At 43.7% G+C, this 18,508-nt stretch overlaps 1 long non-coding RNA gene across 1 annotated transcript; it reads right to left on the reverse strand.

Moving 5' to 3' along the window:
* Window positions 1–10,326: 10,326 nt before the first annotated feature.
* Window positions 10,327–12,232, reverse strand: LOC132666419 (uncharacterized). The gene is made up of 3 exons (XR_009604658.3): window positions 11,994–12,232; window positions 11,513–11,552; window positions 10,327–10,568 (listed from the first exon to the last, which is right to left on the reverse strand). It is a non-coding gene; the product is annotated as an uncharacterized LOC132666419 (long non-coding RNA).
* Between the last annotated feature and the right edge of the window lie 6,276 nt (window positions 12,233–18,508).

The following is an 18,508-nucleotide window of genomic DNA, read 5'->3' on the forward strand; positions in this document are numbered from 1 at the left end:
ATTTTTAATCCCAATCTCTTAATTGAATCGTGTCACCACAGTCCATCAGTAAGGAATATGGAGGAGGAGAAGTGCACATGGGTGTGGGTATAATTTAATCCAATAGTTCTTTATTGAGCACATACTATGTACTCAGCAAGATGGCAAGAGGAGAAAGTGGTAGTGAAGGTCTTGAGGAAATTACACCATGAAACAAAGCTCATAATCACATAAACACCTAGGAACGATAACACATTACCAGTCACTCTCCAACTAATCAGAATACTTCATTAGTAACTTTGCCCACCAGGTTTTATTTGGGAAAACCAGGCCAATCGTAAGAAAATCTTTGGCACTTTTTAAAATCAGAATATACAAGATATGCTGTGGCCTAGATCGCAGTTCAGCTGGGTATCTTTGGGAAAGCCTCCTAAGCCTTCTGAACCTCATTATCAATCTCCTTGTGGATGAAAGGAGAGGTTGCTCTTATCCAAGCGGTCTCAAGATTCCAGCAGTAATGTTTTCTCATATGTGATCCTCCACATCCCTGGCCCCAGACCATAGGAATGGGCTTCCAGAACGATGGCTCAGTGTCACACTGAGATTCTTATTCACCAGAGGAAAATACCATTATGTTCCCGACCGTTTGTCAGGAGTCTTCAAAGGGGACTAACAAGATCTCCTTGCAAGCACACATAATTATAATGTAAAACACTATATCCATGCTGAGGCAAGGCAGAACAAACCAAACACTGCCAAAATTGAGAGAAAGGTGGGCTATATTCATGGGATAACTGAGTGGGAGGCATTTGATCTGGACCTCAAAGACTGGGCAATCTTTTGAGAGTAGGAGAAAGGGGGAAGGAAAGCTCTCTGAGGAAAAATCCTTCTCCCTTCCTACATGCTCAAGATGCTACCTTACAGGCATGTGATATAGTAGCCATATTGAGGCCATGAGGCATCACAAACACAAGCAGATTGGCAGAGCAGGAAAATGGAATAAACCACAAGCCTGGATGAACTGGATAGGAATGATGTGCTATGATGGCCTTCCTCCAGCCTTCTTGTTAAATTAAGCTTCTGGTTTATTCCACTCTTAGTTATTTGTAGCTGAAAGCATCCTGTTTCTTACCTACCCACTGTGGCACATCCCCATCACCGCACTCTCTTCTAGGCATATGTGATTGATCTGTGTCCTCTGTTCTTTCTCTCCTATGCTGAAGCCCCTTTATCTCTGTATCCCAGACTGTCCCACCTGAGCCTTTTCCTTCTAACTCTTCTAGAACTTTTCCTTCCCCACATATAGGTGCTTAGATCATGACAGATCACAGAGTCAAAGAAAGGCCACCTAGAAATCTTGCCTAATGCCAATAAAAACCATCGCCCCTCAGGAACTGCTTTGCAAATACATTTTGTCGTTAAGCCAAATAACTCTGGCAGTGACCTAAAAACAAACATTTGAAACAGGCACAAGAGACTTCCAAAAATTTAAACACTTTGCACCGAGGAGGAAAAATGTATTTAACCGAAACAGCACCTGCAGGAGTTATTAACATTTTCAAATTAAGGGCACTTCGCGCTTTCAAGCATTCACACATAGCACACACCACTTAGACATCAGAAGGTTCAAAGTGAGCTTTTAAAAACTTGTTTGTTTTAAATAGATGAGCTGTGCAGGCACACGTGCACACACACACACGCACACACACACACATATACACACGAGAGCACTAGGCTTTCACACTGTCATCTGCTCCAGTGCCGACTCCTTGGCCACCGACAATCCTTCCTGGTGCTGGAAAGCCTCGGATGCTGTTGCTGGGGCAACACAGAAATCTTGGGTGCATTCTGCACTGCTAGCCTCACCCAGTGTCTCCTCATGATGAACCCCAGCTGGCAGAATATGCCTTTCCACATCCTTCCTTACTCACTGGATTCCAACGGCCTCTTCACTTTCTGGCTTACGTTCCTTACAGCCTGCCTTCAGCCGTTTTCCAAATATGAGAACTTACTCCTTGGGTGAACTCATTTCACGTGGGTCAAATCCTGCCTGTGTGATGACAGGCCCCACGTTTCCATCCTCACTAGTGCCTCTCTGCTGAGTTTTGTAATCACAGGGCCAGCCACCTGTTTGGTTCACCACGCACACCTTTCAAGACATCTCAGGCCTAATAATGCCCAAATGAGGCTCTGAACCCTCTGTGCTCTGCTGCATGCTTCAGATGTTAGCTAAGACATCACTTCCTCAGAATTGTGTATCCATTCTTTTTTTTTTTGATGTTTATTTACTTATTTTGAGAGAGACTGTGTGAGCAGGAAGGGGCAGAGAAAGAGAGAGAGAATCCCAAGCAGGCTCTGAGCTGTCAGCACAGAGCCCAGTGTGGGGCTCAAACCCATGAACCATGAGATCATGACCTGAGCTGAAATCAAGAGTTGGACGCTTAGCTGACTGAGCCACCCAGGCGCCCACATATAGGCATTCTAAATACTATCTTTTATATGTATAAAGGAGGGATCCTTTTATGTATGTATCAAGGAGGGGCAGGCATTCTTTTGTCTCTGTGGATATTCCATGCCTGGCATCATGCCTAGTACATAGTAGGCCCTTAGCAAATACTTGCTAAGGGAAGGCATGGGTCCCCTACCCCTCCCCGTGTGCAACATCTGTCTCTGCATACCATTAACACATAACATGCTGCTCAATAGGCTACAAGATGATGAAAGCTTGAGCACTTTTCTTCATGGCAGGTTCTGACTTCAGCTCTCTTCTCACACGACCTCATATATTTCTTGCGACAATCCTGAGAGGTAGGTTTTATTGCTGTTCCCATTTTAGAACGAGAAAAGTCGCTTGTCTGAGAACATGCACGCATCCTGTAGGGGGGCAGAGCTGTAGCCGGCCCCTCATCTGCAAGCAACACCAGTGTGCTGATCGGGAGGGATTGGTGTCCAGAGCCCTGGGTTTGAGTCTCAGCTTTGGGCCTTCAACCAGCCTCTTGGTTTCCCTGAGCTTTGGTTCCCTCACCCTTGCCATTCTACCTCCATGAGCAAGTATGAGGCACGGCATGCAAAAGTCCTTTATACCATGTGACACCCACTTGACAAATGGGGAGATGCCTGCTTGGGCTAACAGAGGAGTTTTCTGGCCAAAGTTATAGCATGAGTCTACACTACTGAGAGTCACTGCCTCCTCCTTCTCAACTGACCTATGTCTTCAAGACCCTGCCCAATGGCACTGCCTGGTTCCCAAGACCCTGGAAGGGGTTAACAGGAGACATCAGACCAACGAACCGGACTCAAAATGTCCTGTATCCCTCAGTTTCTGAGCTACCTGATAATCCCGAGAGAAACCAGGGTTGACAACTAGTAATAGATAATAATTCTGCCACCCTCCTGAGTTGCACTTACTAGTTTGCAAAATACTCTTGGGGCACCTGATGTCATGATCTTGCAGTTCGGGGGTTTGAGCCCCACATCAGACTCTCTGCTATCAGCCCAGAACCCCTGCTTCGGATCCTCTGTCCCTTTCTTTCTCTGCCCCTCCCCAGCTAGCTCTCTCTCTCTCTCTCTCTCTCTCTCAAAAATAAACATTTAAAGAAAAACACTCTCATTCATTCAACATTTAGTCAACAAATATATGTGAGGCTCTATTACAAACCAGGCACTGTGGCCAGCACCATAGGCATGGTGTAACACCAGGTAGTCAAGACCCCTGCCCTCAGGAAGCTTCCAGGCTGGCAAGGAAACATGTTTGGAGCCAATATTCTATAGTCCTTTACCACAAACCAGTTGCTTTACATAGAGTAACTCATTTGCTCTTCACAGCAATTCTATAAGTACCACTATTATCTCTATTTCACAGGCGAAGAAACCTAGTCTACAGTGGTTAAGTGTCTTGTTCAAAGTTAGTGGTGGAGCCAGCTGTCTGACTCACAGCAGCATGTTGCTAGCAGGAGCCTTTTGTGACCATAGATTGGGAAGTTGAGATCCTCACCAGCAGAGATTCCCAAGACCAAGACCCCAGGGCCGCAACTTCCCACTATATGGAGCCCTTCTTTTCCACTCCAAAAATCAAAGACACCTCTTTATATGAGAAGAAACCAACATACTGGCTGCTCTGGTCTGAGAATGCCAAAGGTAACTTGCATCTCCTGTCGGAAATTTTCCTCATCAAAGCATTGGAAATCAATACGGTGAATACAGTTATAATGAACCACCCTGTTCACAATCCCTGCCTCTTCCTAAGGAAAAGGAATCATGAGAGACACATATTGGTTTCAGCTCCATCACATCCTTCCCCTGCACATGGTCCTCCCACGGGGAATCCTCCTTCCTCTTGTCAACAGCATTGGAGATGTTCAGGGGTTTTATTGGATGCTCTTTATCACTGTGACTGTGAGGATTCAGTGCAGCTAAGATTTAAGAGCCCAAAGTAGTTTAACTTCTTCCAAGCATCAGCCATGGCTGCTGTGCCTTCTATAGGACTGTTCATGGACTTTCAGGCCCGAAGGGAGCTAGTGAATACCAGGTGACCATCTCATTTCACAAATGTGGAAACTGAGGTGCAGAGAGGCAGAGGCCACGCAGCATAGGACCAGCATCAGTGCATCCCACTTAGATACACAAGAATCTCTTCCACAGAAACGTGTTGAGTTCTGAGAAGCAGTGCTGCCCTGCCCGTAGCATTGGCATCAGACTGCCTGAGATTGAATATCTGGCCCTGTGTAAGACCTTGAGAAAGTTGATTGAACCTCTTAGTGACTCAGCTTTCCCAGGTATAAAATGGGAATAATCATAAAAGTATCTGCTCCTTTGAGTTATCAGAAGCTTTAATAACACAGAAAAAAAACTAGAGGCACCTGGGTAGCTCAGTCAATTGGGCGTCCGACTCTTGATTTTGGCTCACATCATGATCTCGTGGTTCATGAAATCAAGCCCCTCGTTGGGACTGTGCTGACAGCACGGAGCCTTCTTGAGATTTTTCTCCCTCTCTCTGCCTCTCCCAATCTGTCTCTCTCTCATTTCATCTCTCTAAATAAATAAATGAATATTAAGAAAAAAGAAAAAAAAACTATTAAAATTATACAAATAGTAAGTGCTCAATAAACGTTAGTGATGGGCATTATCTCAAGAAACAGTGTCCCTGGGGCTAAGAGTTGCTACTAGAAGAGCTGAGCTTCCCTGGCCTACAACTCTGATGCAGGATATGAGCTCATACTGCCCTGAGAACCAGCGTGTGTAAGACAGGAATGGCCTCTTTTTTTCCACCCAGCTGGCAGCCGTGTTTCCTAGACAGATGATAAGATTAAAAGTTCCTGAAGGCAGGAGACAGCCTTAGACATCTTTGTGTTGCCTGACACAGTGCTGAGCACAAATGGTGGCCTTGTTCCTGGGTCTTCCAGCCAGGCTCAACCACTTACACCCTGTGTCTGCCAGCTCATGAAATCCCGCAGTTGTCCAGGTGGGATTCTTTTTATTTATTTATTTTTTTGTTTTAAAAATTTTTTAACATTTATTTATTTTTGAGACAGAGAGAGACAGAGCATGAACAGGGGAGGGTCAGAAAGAGGGAGACACAGAATCTGAAACAGGCTCCGGGCTCTGAGCTGTCAGCACAGAGCCTGACGCGGGGCTCGAACTCACAGACTGCGAGATCATGACCTGAGCCGAAGTCGGCCACTTAACCGACTGAGCCACCCAGGCACCCCTTTATTTATTTAAAAATAATTTTTTTTGAATGTTTATTTTTGAGACAGAGAGAGACAGAGCATGAGCAGGGGAGGAGTACAGAGAGAGGGAGACACAGAATCTGAAGCAGGCTCCAGGCTCTGAGCTGTCAGCACAGAGCCTGACTCAGAGCTCAAACTCATGATCCATGAGATCGTGACCTGAGCCGAAGTCGGACACTCAACTGACTGAGCCACCCAGGCGCCCCCCACCAGGTGGGATTCTAAGGAACTTCTCAAGCTGAGTCTCACCAGCTTTTGCTCAAATTTTAGTCCTGACTCTATTCTACCACTTCAATCCCTGCCCATGGACTTCCCAGATTTGGTGTTCTTTCTGAGTGTTCTTGCATGCCTTCTCACTTTGTACAACCTCTTCCCCATATATTTCCAGTCCTTTCCATCCCAAATGTGTATCATTGACTCAAGGGAGATCCGCTGGTTCCAGTTCTCAACCCCAGGGAATCTCTCCTATCCTGCCCTCCAACACACACACACACACACACACACACACACCCCAACCCCTTCAACTCCTGCCAAGACTTCAACTCCTGCCATTTTCCCCTTGCCATCTTTGATTAATTTCTAAGAGTTAGGAATGCTTATATTCACTTGCCCAACCTTTCTGTGGTTAGGGGTAACTGTGTGAACCGATCTTGATCACATAGGGTGGAAGGCTGACCTCTTGGAAGATTTTCCTCCTTAATAGAACAGAGGAATCTTCAAAAGAATACCATTCCTTCCTGCCTTGGGTACAATTATATGAGGCCCTGATGCTTAGACATGCAGCCACCCACTTGTATGACAAAAAGAACAGGAGAACTGCAGAAATACTGACCACAAGCTATCAACACTGAGCTACTAGGTGAACCAACTCTAGAGCCACCAGCCTCTGGATTCCTTATTATAAGAAACAAGGAATCATTCATATTTCTTAAGTCACCTTGAGTCAGAAGTTCTGATACTTGTAGACAATGGCATTTCAAAGCTTTATCAGGTAAGCATCAGTCTCCCCACTGTGAACTCCATTAAAATGAGGTGGATTAAATGTTGTAGATAGATTGAAGAGCAAATTTTCTAACATTATCTGGTAGGAGTCTGTGCAGAAAATTCAAAAATCCTAGAATGTGGGAGGAAATTTAAATGTCATCCATGTCTGACATCTAGACCAATGGAATCAAATTGTGGGGTTCAGAAATAAACCCTCATATATACAGTCAATTGATTTTCAACAAGGGTTCTGAGACAATTCAATGGGGAAATAATAGTCTTTTTACCAAACGATGCTGGGATAAATGTTTATACTCATGCGAAGTATGAATCTGGAATCCTGCGTCACACCATATGCAAAAATTAGCTCAAATGTAAGAGCTAAAATTACTAAACTCTTAGACAAAAACACAATCATGAATCTTCATGACATTGAACTAGGCAATGGTTTCTTAGGGATGGCACCAAAAGAAACAAAGAAAAAAATATGTAAATTGGACATCATCAAAAATAAACCTTTTTGTATTTCAAAGAAATTAAAATTAAAAGATAGCTCACAGAATGGGAGTAAATTTTTGCAAATCACACATCTGATGAGATTTATATCCAAGATATATATGAAGAACACTTATAATGCAACAATAAAAAAGCAAATGACTCAATTAAAAATGGGGTAAAGAATCTTAGCAGACATTTCTTCAAAAAAAGACATAGGGGTAGCTGGGTGGCTCAGTCAGTTAAGCGTCCAACTCTTAATCTTGACTCAGGTTATTATCTCATGATTCGTGAGATCAAGCCCCAAGTCAGGTTCTGTGCTGACAGTGCAGAGACTGCTTAGGATTCTCACTCTCTCTTTGCCCCTCTCTCATTTGTACATGCTCTCTCTCTCTCTCTCTTTCTCTCAAAATACATAAACAAACGTAAAAAATAGATATACAAATGACCGATAAGATCATGAAAGGATGCTCAACGTCACTAGTCATCATGGAAATGCAAATCAAAACCACAATGAGATACTACTTTATGCCTACTAGGATAGCTATAATCAAAAAGACAATAAGAAGTGTTGGAGAGGATATGTAGAAAATGGAATGCTCACAAAATGCTGATGGAAATGTTAAATGATACAGCAACTTAGGATAACAGGCTGGTAGCTCTCCCCAAGGTTAAACACAGGATTATCTGCCCAGGAGAAATGAAAACATATTCCTGTACAAAAACTTGTAAGGAATGTTCATAACAGCATTATCCTTAAAAGCCAAAAAGTATAAACAACCCAAATGTCCACCACCCACTGATGAACAGATAAATAAAATGTGGTATATCCATACTGTGGAATATTATTCAGTCATAATAAGGATATATGCTACAACACGGCATGGATAAACCTTGAGCATTATGCCAGGTGAAAGAAGCTAGTCACAAGTACATATTGTATAATCCCATTTATATGAAACACCCCAAATAGACAAATCTATAGAAACAGAAAACAGATTTGTGTTCCTGGGGCTAGGGAGGAGGATGGTTTGAGAAGGGAGGGGTGACTGCTGATGGGTAAATGGCTTCTTTTTGGAGTGACAGAAATGTTATAAAATTGATTATGGTGAATATATTTTGACACCATTGAATTGTATGGTTTAAATAATGAGTTTTATGATATGACAGTTATATCTCAATAAAGCTGTTTTGTTTTAAAAAGAAATCCACAAATTTAAGAAATAAAACAGATGGACATAGGGAAAGAGAAGGAAAAATAAGATAAAAATAAAGAGGGAGCTGGGACACCTGGGTGGCTCATTCAGTTAAGCGGCCAACTCTTGTCATGCTCAGGTCATGAACTCACGGTCTTGAGTTTGAGCTCCACATGCTTGGGATTCTCTCTCTCTCTCTCTCTCTCTCTCTCTCTCTCTGACCCTCCCCTGCTTGTGCTCTCTCTCTCTCTCTCTCTCTCTCTCTCAAAATAAATAAATAAACTTTAAAAAAAGAGAGAGGGAGGCAAACCATAAGAGATTCTTTCTTTTAAATTTTTTAAAGTTTATTTATTTTTGAGGGAGACAGAGAGACAGAGCACACGCAGGGGAAGGGAAGAGAGAGACACACAGAATCTTGAAGCAGGCTCCAGGCTCTGAGCTGTCAGCACAGAGTCCAATGCGGGGCTCAAGCTCATGAACTGCCAGATTATGACCTGAGCCGAAGTCAGACACTTAACCAGAGCCGAAGTCGGACATTTAACCAAATGAGCCACCCAGGCACCCCAAGAGATTCTTAAATACTGAGAACAAACTGAGTGTTGCTGGAGGGAAGGTGGGTAGGGGGATGGCCCAAATGGGTGATGGGCATTAAGGAGGACACTTGCTGGGATGAGCACTGGGTGTTATATGGAAGTGATGAATCACTGGGTCCTACTCCTGAAACCAATACTACACTGTATGTTAATTAACTTGAATTTAGATAAATAAATTTTTTAAAAGAAGGAAAAAAAAAAAAAGGAATCCATGTCCAAAACCCAATCCTGTGCAAGTTCTTCCCAGATGGGGCTCCCAGGAACTAGAGCTGGTCAGGAACCGAGAAAACAAGAGTGATTTTCAACTACCAAATATAACAGGTGAGGGAAGAATAAGAACTTGATTCATGATGGGAAATCTACAGGAACATCAAGATGAATGGGAGCAGGAGACAGGGGTGGATCGATTCCCTAAGACAAGGATGATGCAGACACTGACCTGCTCTGTTCCAGCACCTGTGGAAGTCATGATACTGCTCGTCACAGTATCCTGCCCTGCCGAACCCAGAGATAGCAGTATAATACTATTCAACTAGCCCTCTGGGCAGCCGCTACCAGCCCATAGGGACTGGCACATGGAAAGAAATGTGTGTGCCTTTTCTGACTTAGGACAATGATACCAAGAGAAAATTTTGGGTAATGTCTGAAGCCACATTCATGGGCAGACAGGAAACCTCTAGGGCAATGTAATAACCTATGACAGTTCCTGAGATGACAAAGTCCCTCTAAGACCAGGATGTCCCTACCTGGACATCTCACCACTGCTCGTTGTAGCTCATCCCATCTTTGAGCAACTGAGTCAATTAGAAAGACTATCTTGATTTGAAAACCACCTCACCAGAGTTTCTCCCTTCCATCCTAATCCTAATATGATTTCATCCCTGGGAACCACATGAATGGACTCACTCCACAAGTATCTAAAGCATATCTGTACCTATTTGTATCTGTATATGATATATGTCAGGCAGGAGGCCATAGGAGGGCTGATGGGAAAAGGAGAGCCAAGACATCGCATGCATTCCAGTATGAATTGATCCAGTTCATAGTTCTTCCTCCACTAGTGGGCTGGAATCCCCCTTCTCAGCATGGTTTGCATGGTGGGGGAAGACTGCATGAACGCATGGGGTGTCTGGGGAGCATCAGGAATTAGGGGGGCATTTAACTGACATAAAGTCTTAAAAATATCAATAACGAAATTGGAAGTGCCATAGACTCCCTAACAAAGAGCACAAGAACAACAGGATTGGAAGAAATACAAACGGACAAGAAACAAAGGGGGAGAGCGCTGTCTTGTAAGCTATCAAAGAAATGTGAAACAAAACAACAGAACTTGGTTTTTCATCCATAAAATTACCAGTTAGTTTAAACTATAATATTCAATGCTGGCAATGGTGTGGTAAGACAGGCACAAATACATGCTTTTTGTTGGAAAAAAAAGCTGGTACATCTGTGGAGTGTGATTGAATGATAGGCCCTTTCACACAGCCACCCTTATGCTTCAAACACAGAAGTTCAGATATGCATGTATGGTAGAAAAGATGTTCACCAAAAATATTTTTGTGCAAGCCAAAAAATGGAAACAACTCCAGGTCCTGCAAGAGAAGAGTTACATAGATTACTATAATATCCCCATGTTAGAATCGATTTTGAAATAGTCGAATGGCATGGGGAAATGCACACAATATAATGTTACCCTCAAAAGTCAGGCTCAAACATCAAGATGTAGTTAGTTTTTAAATATACGAGGTCTTCACCAATCCATAGAAATAGGACCGGAAAGAAATACCACAAAGCGCTGACAGTAGCAGTTCCTGGAAAGTGGAGTGGCCAATAATGTGTATTTCCACCTTTATTTTTTCTTGATTTTTCAAATTTCTTCAAATGATCGTGTATTGCCTTTTTTTCTTTTTTTAAAGGAAAGACAGGAGTGATATGATTTAGGAAGGAAGGAAAAGAAAGAAAGAGAGGGGGGAGGGAGAAGGAGGCAGGGAGGGAGGAAGGAAGGAAAAGAAAGAGAGGGGAGGGAAGGAGGGAGGGAGGAAGGAAGGAAGGAAGGAAGGAAGGAAGCCAAGGATCTTAGTCACTCAGGCTCCTTCTACTACCGAGTCTTCAGCGGCCTTATTAAGAAAATAAGGGGGCGCCTGGGTGGCTCAGTCAGTTAAGCGGCCGACTTCGGCTCAGGTCACGATCTCACAGTCCATGAGTTTGAGCCCCACATCGGGCTCTGTGCTGACAGCTCAGAGCCTGGAGCCTGTTTCGGATTCTGTGTCTCCCTCTCTCTCTGCCCCTCCCCTGTTCATGCTCTGTCTCTCTCTGTCTCAAAAATAAATAAATGTTAAAAAAAAAAGAAAAGAAAAGAAGGACAATTGTACCCAAACTGTCTCACAGAATTGAAAATATATGTGACAATAAGAAAATGTATGTGACATGCTTTGTAAATTGTAAAGCACTTTACATATATTAGCCACCGTAACATTATAACACAAAATTAACTCCAACAATCGGAGAGAAAAGGAAAGAAATCATAATAACATACCTCAGATTTTGACCAGGAACTAGGAAAATACATGATTGAGCTGAGAATAGAAAGAAGGAAAAAGGTCACAGGAATCCTGAAGAGTGTTCGCTAACATCTCTCAGGAAATCCAGGGAAAATGTTTAAGAAGCAAAAACAAACAAACAAGAAACCTTACAAGGCAACCAAATGTTAACAGCCCTGCTGCTTGGCCATATAAGATGTTCTGCCTTTGTTTAAGAAAATCTGCAAACTGAGAAATATTCATTCAAATCAGAGGGAAGAGGAAATTCACTCATTGTGACAGGCAGATGAAAATCAGAATTAACTAAGGTTAAAATGTATTGGAAAAGTGTCTTGCAGGATCTGACTTGGCTCCAAAAGTAAAAATAAGCACCCCAAGGGAGAAGACTGGTGAGTGGGAAAAGGTTCTTAATTATCATGAGGCCAGGACTAGAATTAGAAATGACAAGGACCCAGCAAAAGCACTCGAATTCTTTACCTTGCAAGGGAAGATGCTTGTGGTCTGCTACTGTGGCCCATTCCCTCCCATTTGAAACTCTCTCCTGTTCTAGTTTCCCAGAGCCTCACGTGTCCTGCTTGCCTGCAACTACTTCTCCAACTTCCCTCCTCCTTCCCGACCTCCCAGGGCCCTTTGTGTTTCCCTGCTCTTTCCTAATCCCACTTTCTCGTTGTTCCCAGCTAACCGCTACAAATTTGCATTTGTAGAACCCCACCAGGGTTCTTTTCTCAACTCCCACACCATCTTTCCAACTGCCTTCTGGACACAGCCCTTAGAAGCCCTGCTGCCTCCACACTAAGCTTGCCTAAAGGCAAATGCATCTTCTTCTTTTTTTTTTTTTTAATGTTTATTTATTTATTTTGAGAGAGAGAGTATGAGCAGGGGAGGGGCAGAAAGAGAGAGGGAGAGAGAATGCCAAGCAAGAGGAGCTGGACGTGGGGCTTGATCCCACAAACTGACTGAGAGATCATGACCTGAGCGGAAATCAAGAGTCAGACGCTCAAGTGACTGAGCCACCCAGGCACCCCTCAAATGCATCTTCTTAAAAACCAACCAAATAAACCAGAACTGGCTGAATGGATCCTCATCTGCTGTTTCTGATAATAGCTCCCATTAGAAACACTGGCTTCCTTTTGTGCTTCTTCCTCTCTTCCCAAACCAAAATCATCATGTCCCAAATCCTATTGACACATACACATCCTTTGGTATTTTTCTTATATCAGGGATGTCCCCTGCCCCTTCCCAGTCCAGATCTTTATAGGCTACTGAAGCAGCCTCCTGATGGGTCTGCTCATCGCTGATCTTCTCTCCCAAGTCTCTTCTAAATGCCACTGTCTAGAAAGCTTCCTAAGACATCTTTTCCTGACTTGGATTCTCCCAACTAAGGCTTTCAATGACTGCCTTGTGCCTATTGGATAAGGAACAAATACTTGCCTGGCATTCAGAGCTGTCGAGCCCTAGCTAAGATCTGGATGAATGGCTTGATCAAGTCCAATTGTAGGGTTGGATCAAAGATGGTGGCCAAGATTAGATTTAAAGCATGAAGCCTGGGGTTACCAGCTGTCAAGAGCTGAATGAGTGTGAGCAGGATTGTTAATTGTCAAAAAAAGGTCAAGTGTGGTGAGGGAATATAATTGCCAGCACGTGAGCACAAAGGACAACATCCCAAGGTGGATCAAGGCAATGGAATCATCCAGAGATGCAAAGGAGTACAAAGATAAGAAGCAGAAGGGTGGGCCTCAGAAATAAGAACCTGCTGGACTTCCAGCTACTGCTGGAGTGAGGGTCAAAGAAGCTTTTTAGCATGAGCAGGTCAGAAGCATGCTTACTCAGAGCCCATGAGGCTGGTATCGGTAAACACAGCGTATCTGAAGCCAGCTTTGCTGGGAACCTGCTGCCCACAGAGAATTTACTCTTCTCCAAGCATGTAAGGCAAGCTACAGCTTCCGACAGAGGCAAGAGTGCAGCTTATGGAAAATTAACCAAAATCAGTCCTTGGGTGCATTTCTCCTCTGCATGAGCCCACATTCCGTGCTCACTACCCTTCCAGACAGCCACCTGTCCCCTTCTCTAGTCCTTTCAATCATTTCCCTGGCCTACATTGTCCTTGACCTAATGATACCTAATTCTCATCCAGCCTTCCTGGCACAGCTCAAGTTCTATGGCTACTCCAGTTCGTAAGCGATTGTCTTCCTTCTGAGTGCCCTGTGAAAAAAGAAGCCACAGAATAAACTGATTTTCTGGGTCTGAATCTGTGTTACTGCTTTGGCATTGAAACTGTCCTAGGCGGTCAGTGACATTTGCATGTTTAGGGCTTCCCCTCTAAGGCAGATGCTGTTGGCTAGCTAAACCAACACCCATTCCCAAACTTGTCTACCTCCACCAGAGTCTGGAAAGCCTAAAGGCTCCTGTTACCAGCCTGTTTTACTGCTTGGGTGGCCACGTGACACAGTTGTAACCAATGATAAATGAACTCGAGTCTTGTGTGGTTGGTTGGGAGGAGTGGCTAGGGTGGGTTGGGTGGTGTTTCTAAAAAGAATTTTTCCCAATGAAAGAGACAGAAACAGTTGGTGTCCTACATTTCCTCTTTGTTCCTGCAAAGAACATCATGGGCATGATGCTTGGGGCTGCAGCAACTATTTTGTGACCATGAGGCAATTAGCACAAAGATGAGAAACTAGTTACTACAAATGGACCTATGGGGCCTAGTCCCTAAGGACAAACATCCATCTGCCTCCAGACTGCTTGTTATAAAAAATAAATAAATAAAACACACTTATTTATTTAACCCACTTTTAGCTAATTTTTCTGTTACTTGTAGCTAAAAGAATTTCTAACTTAATCATCTTCCTTTCCCAGACTGTGAGCAATTTGATGGCAGGGACTGTATCTTTTACATCTTTGCTTCTTCTAGCATCGAATATAGGGCTACCCTGTAACCAACCTTGATAACCATCTGCTAGCAGATGGGAAAGCTCAGGAGAGAATTTTCTACCCCTCAAAGTGTCTACCGAAGCAGGCAAGACACGGGCATTAGATGAAATAGTGGTAAACAAATGAGATGCTCTAGACCTATTGAAAAATTAGATGTAAATAAATCCTGCTGACCAGATGGCATCCACCCAAGAGCTCTGAGGGATGAAATTGAAGAAACGTTGGCCAACATGTATGACTTATTATAAAAGGTGTTGGGGGCGGGGTGGGCAACTGCAGAGGAGCTTAAGAACCAAAGAGCAATGGATGTGCCTTTTATTCCAAACATGTTGAGAGAATCTGTAAGAGAGATCACAGGACACCTGAAGATCATAAACTTGGTGGAAATCTGGCATGGCTCTTCCTAAAGGAGACTCGGAAAAAGCTGATTTCCAAATTCTCTTTCAAAGGGGAGCAAGTGGAGAGGCATGATGGGATGGAGAGGGAGGAGACCAGTAGACAGCACATATTTAGAATTTCAAAAACTCCGTGGTGTGGCTTGAAAGCAAAGGCTCATAAACATTCATCTGTTCTGGGATTGGTGAGGCTGCAGCCTCGGATCCAGAAACAGAGAAATAGGACTAAATAAGTACATGTTTTAATAGAGACTTCTAATGGCAGACTCCCCCCCCCAGGAATCGTTATAAGACAGATAAGAAGTGAACAGTTTGTGAACTATCTGGAAGAGAGGGTGTTCACAACAGCAACTCTTCATCTACATGTGACCCGAACACAAAGCTCAAAAAACAGGGAGAGGGTTAAAGGTAAAATACAGAACTACCAGTTATATTGCAATTTGAAAGAGACAACAAAAAACTGTAGCACAAGTACATCTCAAACATAAGTATGTCCCTGGGACATACTTATACTACAAAATTATTCGCTGGTTTTCTTTTTATTTTTTTAATTTTTTTTTAACATTTATTTATTTTTGAGACAGAGAGAGACAGAGCATGAACTGGGGAGGATCAGAGAAAGAGGGAGACATAGAATCTGAAACAGGCTCCAGGCTCTGAGCTGTCAGCACAGAGCCCGACGCGGGGCTTGAACTCACGGACCGCGAGATCATGACCTGAGCTGAAGTCGGCCGCTTAACCAACTGAGCCACCCAGGTGCCCCTCGCTGGTTTTCTAAAACACAATTGTAACTAGGCATACGGAGCTTGGAGTCTCGTGGTTCTTCTTTGCTTGCTTTTTTGGTTGTGTGTGTGTGTGTGTGTGTGTGTGTGTGTGTGTGTGTGTGTGTTGTTTTGTTTTTTGCTAAATCTGGTGACCTTAGACGTGGAGAAATGGAGGGAATCAGAAGAGCTATGTCAGTAGACAGACCTAAGGTCTGTAGAATGGTGGCAGAGAGAGATGTTGGCCAAAACACTGGAGGAGGAGTAATCTTGGCCAAACCTAGGCAACAACGGGTTCTGGGTCCTTGGGACCTTGGACAACGGTGATTAAGAGACACAAACAAGGGGCGCCTGGGTGGCTCAGTCAGTTAAGCATCTGCCTTCAGCCCAGGTCATGATCTCACAGTTTGTGAGTTCCAGCCCCACATCAGGCTCTCTGCTGTCAGCAAGGATCCCACTTTGGATTCTCTGTCTCCCTCTCTCTCTGCATCTCTCTCTCTCTCTGTCTTTAAGTTAAATAAATAAACAAACAAACTTAAAAAAAGAGAGAAAGAGGGACACAAACAATATAGTCCTAGTGGTTAAAAGTACACGCTCTGAAACTAGACTGTCTACATTGTAACCCTTGCTCTGGCATTCACCAGGTGGGTTTTTTTTTTTTTGTTTTTTTTTGTTTGTTTGTTTTGCAGCAGTTGCTTAATCATTCTGTGCCTCAGTTTTCTCCCCTGCAAACTAGCATTATAAGGGTACCCATTGCTTACTGAAGATTAAATGGATCAACACATGGAAAGTGCCTAGAATAGCGCCTGATACATGTGAATGTCAGTTATCATCATGTGCAGAGGTGAGCCAGCATGGGTCTGTAATCAGCACCAACCTCTATCTCGTGGCTTCCCAGGCCAGTGGGAATGACTAAGTTTGCCTCTTCTTTGCCAGTAAGTGCCTTGTTGGATAGCCGCACAGCACACCTGAAGACTGATTGGCTAAGGGTTGCAGGAATGCAGTGTGGGCTCTCTTGGGGGCCACCATCTTCCCCAAGAGTCACACTTCCTAGTCCCCAGCACCCCAGCTCCCCATCTCTGCCTCTTCCAGGAGCAGTAAGAGTCTTCCTTCCCAACATCTGCAATCACCTCTGCATCCTCAATGCAGCTCACAGCTTGGTGTTAGATCAAGCGGGGCTCCAGAGCCTCTATGATGCCCTCTGCTGGACGTGCACTGTGAACACTGGCCTGCATGCCTTCTCCCAGCATGGACCATGGTTTGATCTTCCTCTTTTTTCGCTCCAGGGCTCCTGGCTTGCTGCTAACCACAGGGAAATAATCACAAATGATTATAGCCCCTCCAGATACCATCAGGCCTCCAAATCTTCTTGGCTTAACCTTGGACAATTACAAGGTCCTTGACCTTCTGCTTGCCTGTCCCTGTCCTTGGCTCCCTAGTTTCCCTCTCCTGCCCACTGGACTCACCTAGAGCAGGCTCTGTGCTACCTTCAGTGGAGAAACCAGAGAAAGAAGCAATCAGTCACTGCCTTGGGGTCAAAAGGGAGCTTATACAGCTACTGTGTAGACCCCACCTCCCTTTCTCTGGCTCCCAAGATCTCCACTCTCCAGTTGTGAGTATGGGTGTGACGGCCTGTAGGTTTCACATTTAAAGTTTAAAGATAGGCACAGTGTAGAAACTCTGTCCGTGTCAGCTACCAGATACTTTGGGGCTGAGGCCTGGGGTGACTTCGGGAGCTTTAAAAATCCACAGGCAGCAGAGTGGGTGATTCCAGAAGGAGAATCTAGGAGAAAAAATTCTAAAAGCAGGAAGGTGAGAAATTAGAACCTTCATGCACTGCTGGTGGAGACATAAAATGGTGTGGCTGCCATGGAAAACAATTTGGTGATTCCTTAATAAGTTAAATATATAATCACTATATGACTAAGCAATCCCACACCCAGGTACATACCCAAAGGAATTAGAAAAAAGTTTTCAAACGAAAACTTGTACACAAATGATTATAGCAGCATTATTCACAATAGCCAAAACACAGAAACCACCCAAATGCCGTTGACGGATGAACGGATAAACAAAATGTGGTCTATCCACACAATGGATTATTATTCAGCCATAGACAGAAATGACGTTCTGATGCGTGATACAGCACGGATGAACCTTGAGAACATTACACTAAATGAAAGAAGCCAGACACGAAAGGCCACCTATTACATGATTCCGTGTAAATCTATTTAAATGTCCAAAATAAGAAAACATATAGAGATAAAGAGGACATTAGTGGCTGCCAAGGGCTGAGGGGTTGAGGAGACTATGGGTAACAACAAAGAGTTATGAGGTTTCCTTTTAGGGTAATGAAAATTGTTCTAAAATTGATGGCAGTGTTCATGCAAGACTCTATGAATCCACTAAAAGATATTGGATTGTACACTCTAAAAGGTAAATTTTGTGTTTTATGAACTATATCTCAATAAAGCTGTTTTTTTAAAGTTGGCAGATGGTCCAAAATAGACTTCGGTTCTATGTTAAGAAAAAGTTAAGAAAAAGAATCAAAAAATCATTCGTCAAGGAAGAAGTGAATTCTAGAACACCCCAATCCTGATGGCTTGTGGAAAGCCCAGAAGGCTTTCCTTTCGAAAAGGAAAGGTGGGTTACAGACATTCACATGTGTCAGGCGCTGCTCTAGGCACTTTCCATGTATTGATCCAGTTAATCCTCAGTAACCTATGAAATGGGTACCCTTATAATGCTAGTTTGCAGGTGAGAAAACTGAGGCACAGTCTCCACTATTGGCTTATTTTCCTCTTCCTGCCCCTTAATGCTACCTCTGCACCTCGCACATATCTCTGGTTCTCCTTTAATAGAATCAGCTCATAACTGTTGGCCAATCTGGCTGGTCCCCTGCTGC

This window comes from Panthera onca, chromosome B2, assembly GCF_046562875.1.
Source record: "Panthera onca isolate mPanOnc1 chromosome B2, mPanOnc1 haplotype 2, whole genome shotgun sequence".
NCBI lineage: Eukaryota > Metazoa > Chordata > Mammalia > Carnivora > Felidae > Panthera > Panthera onca.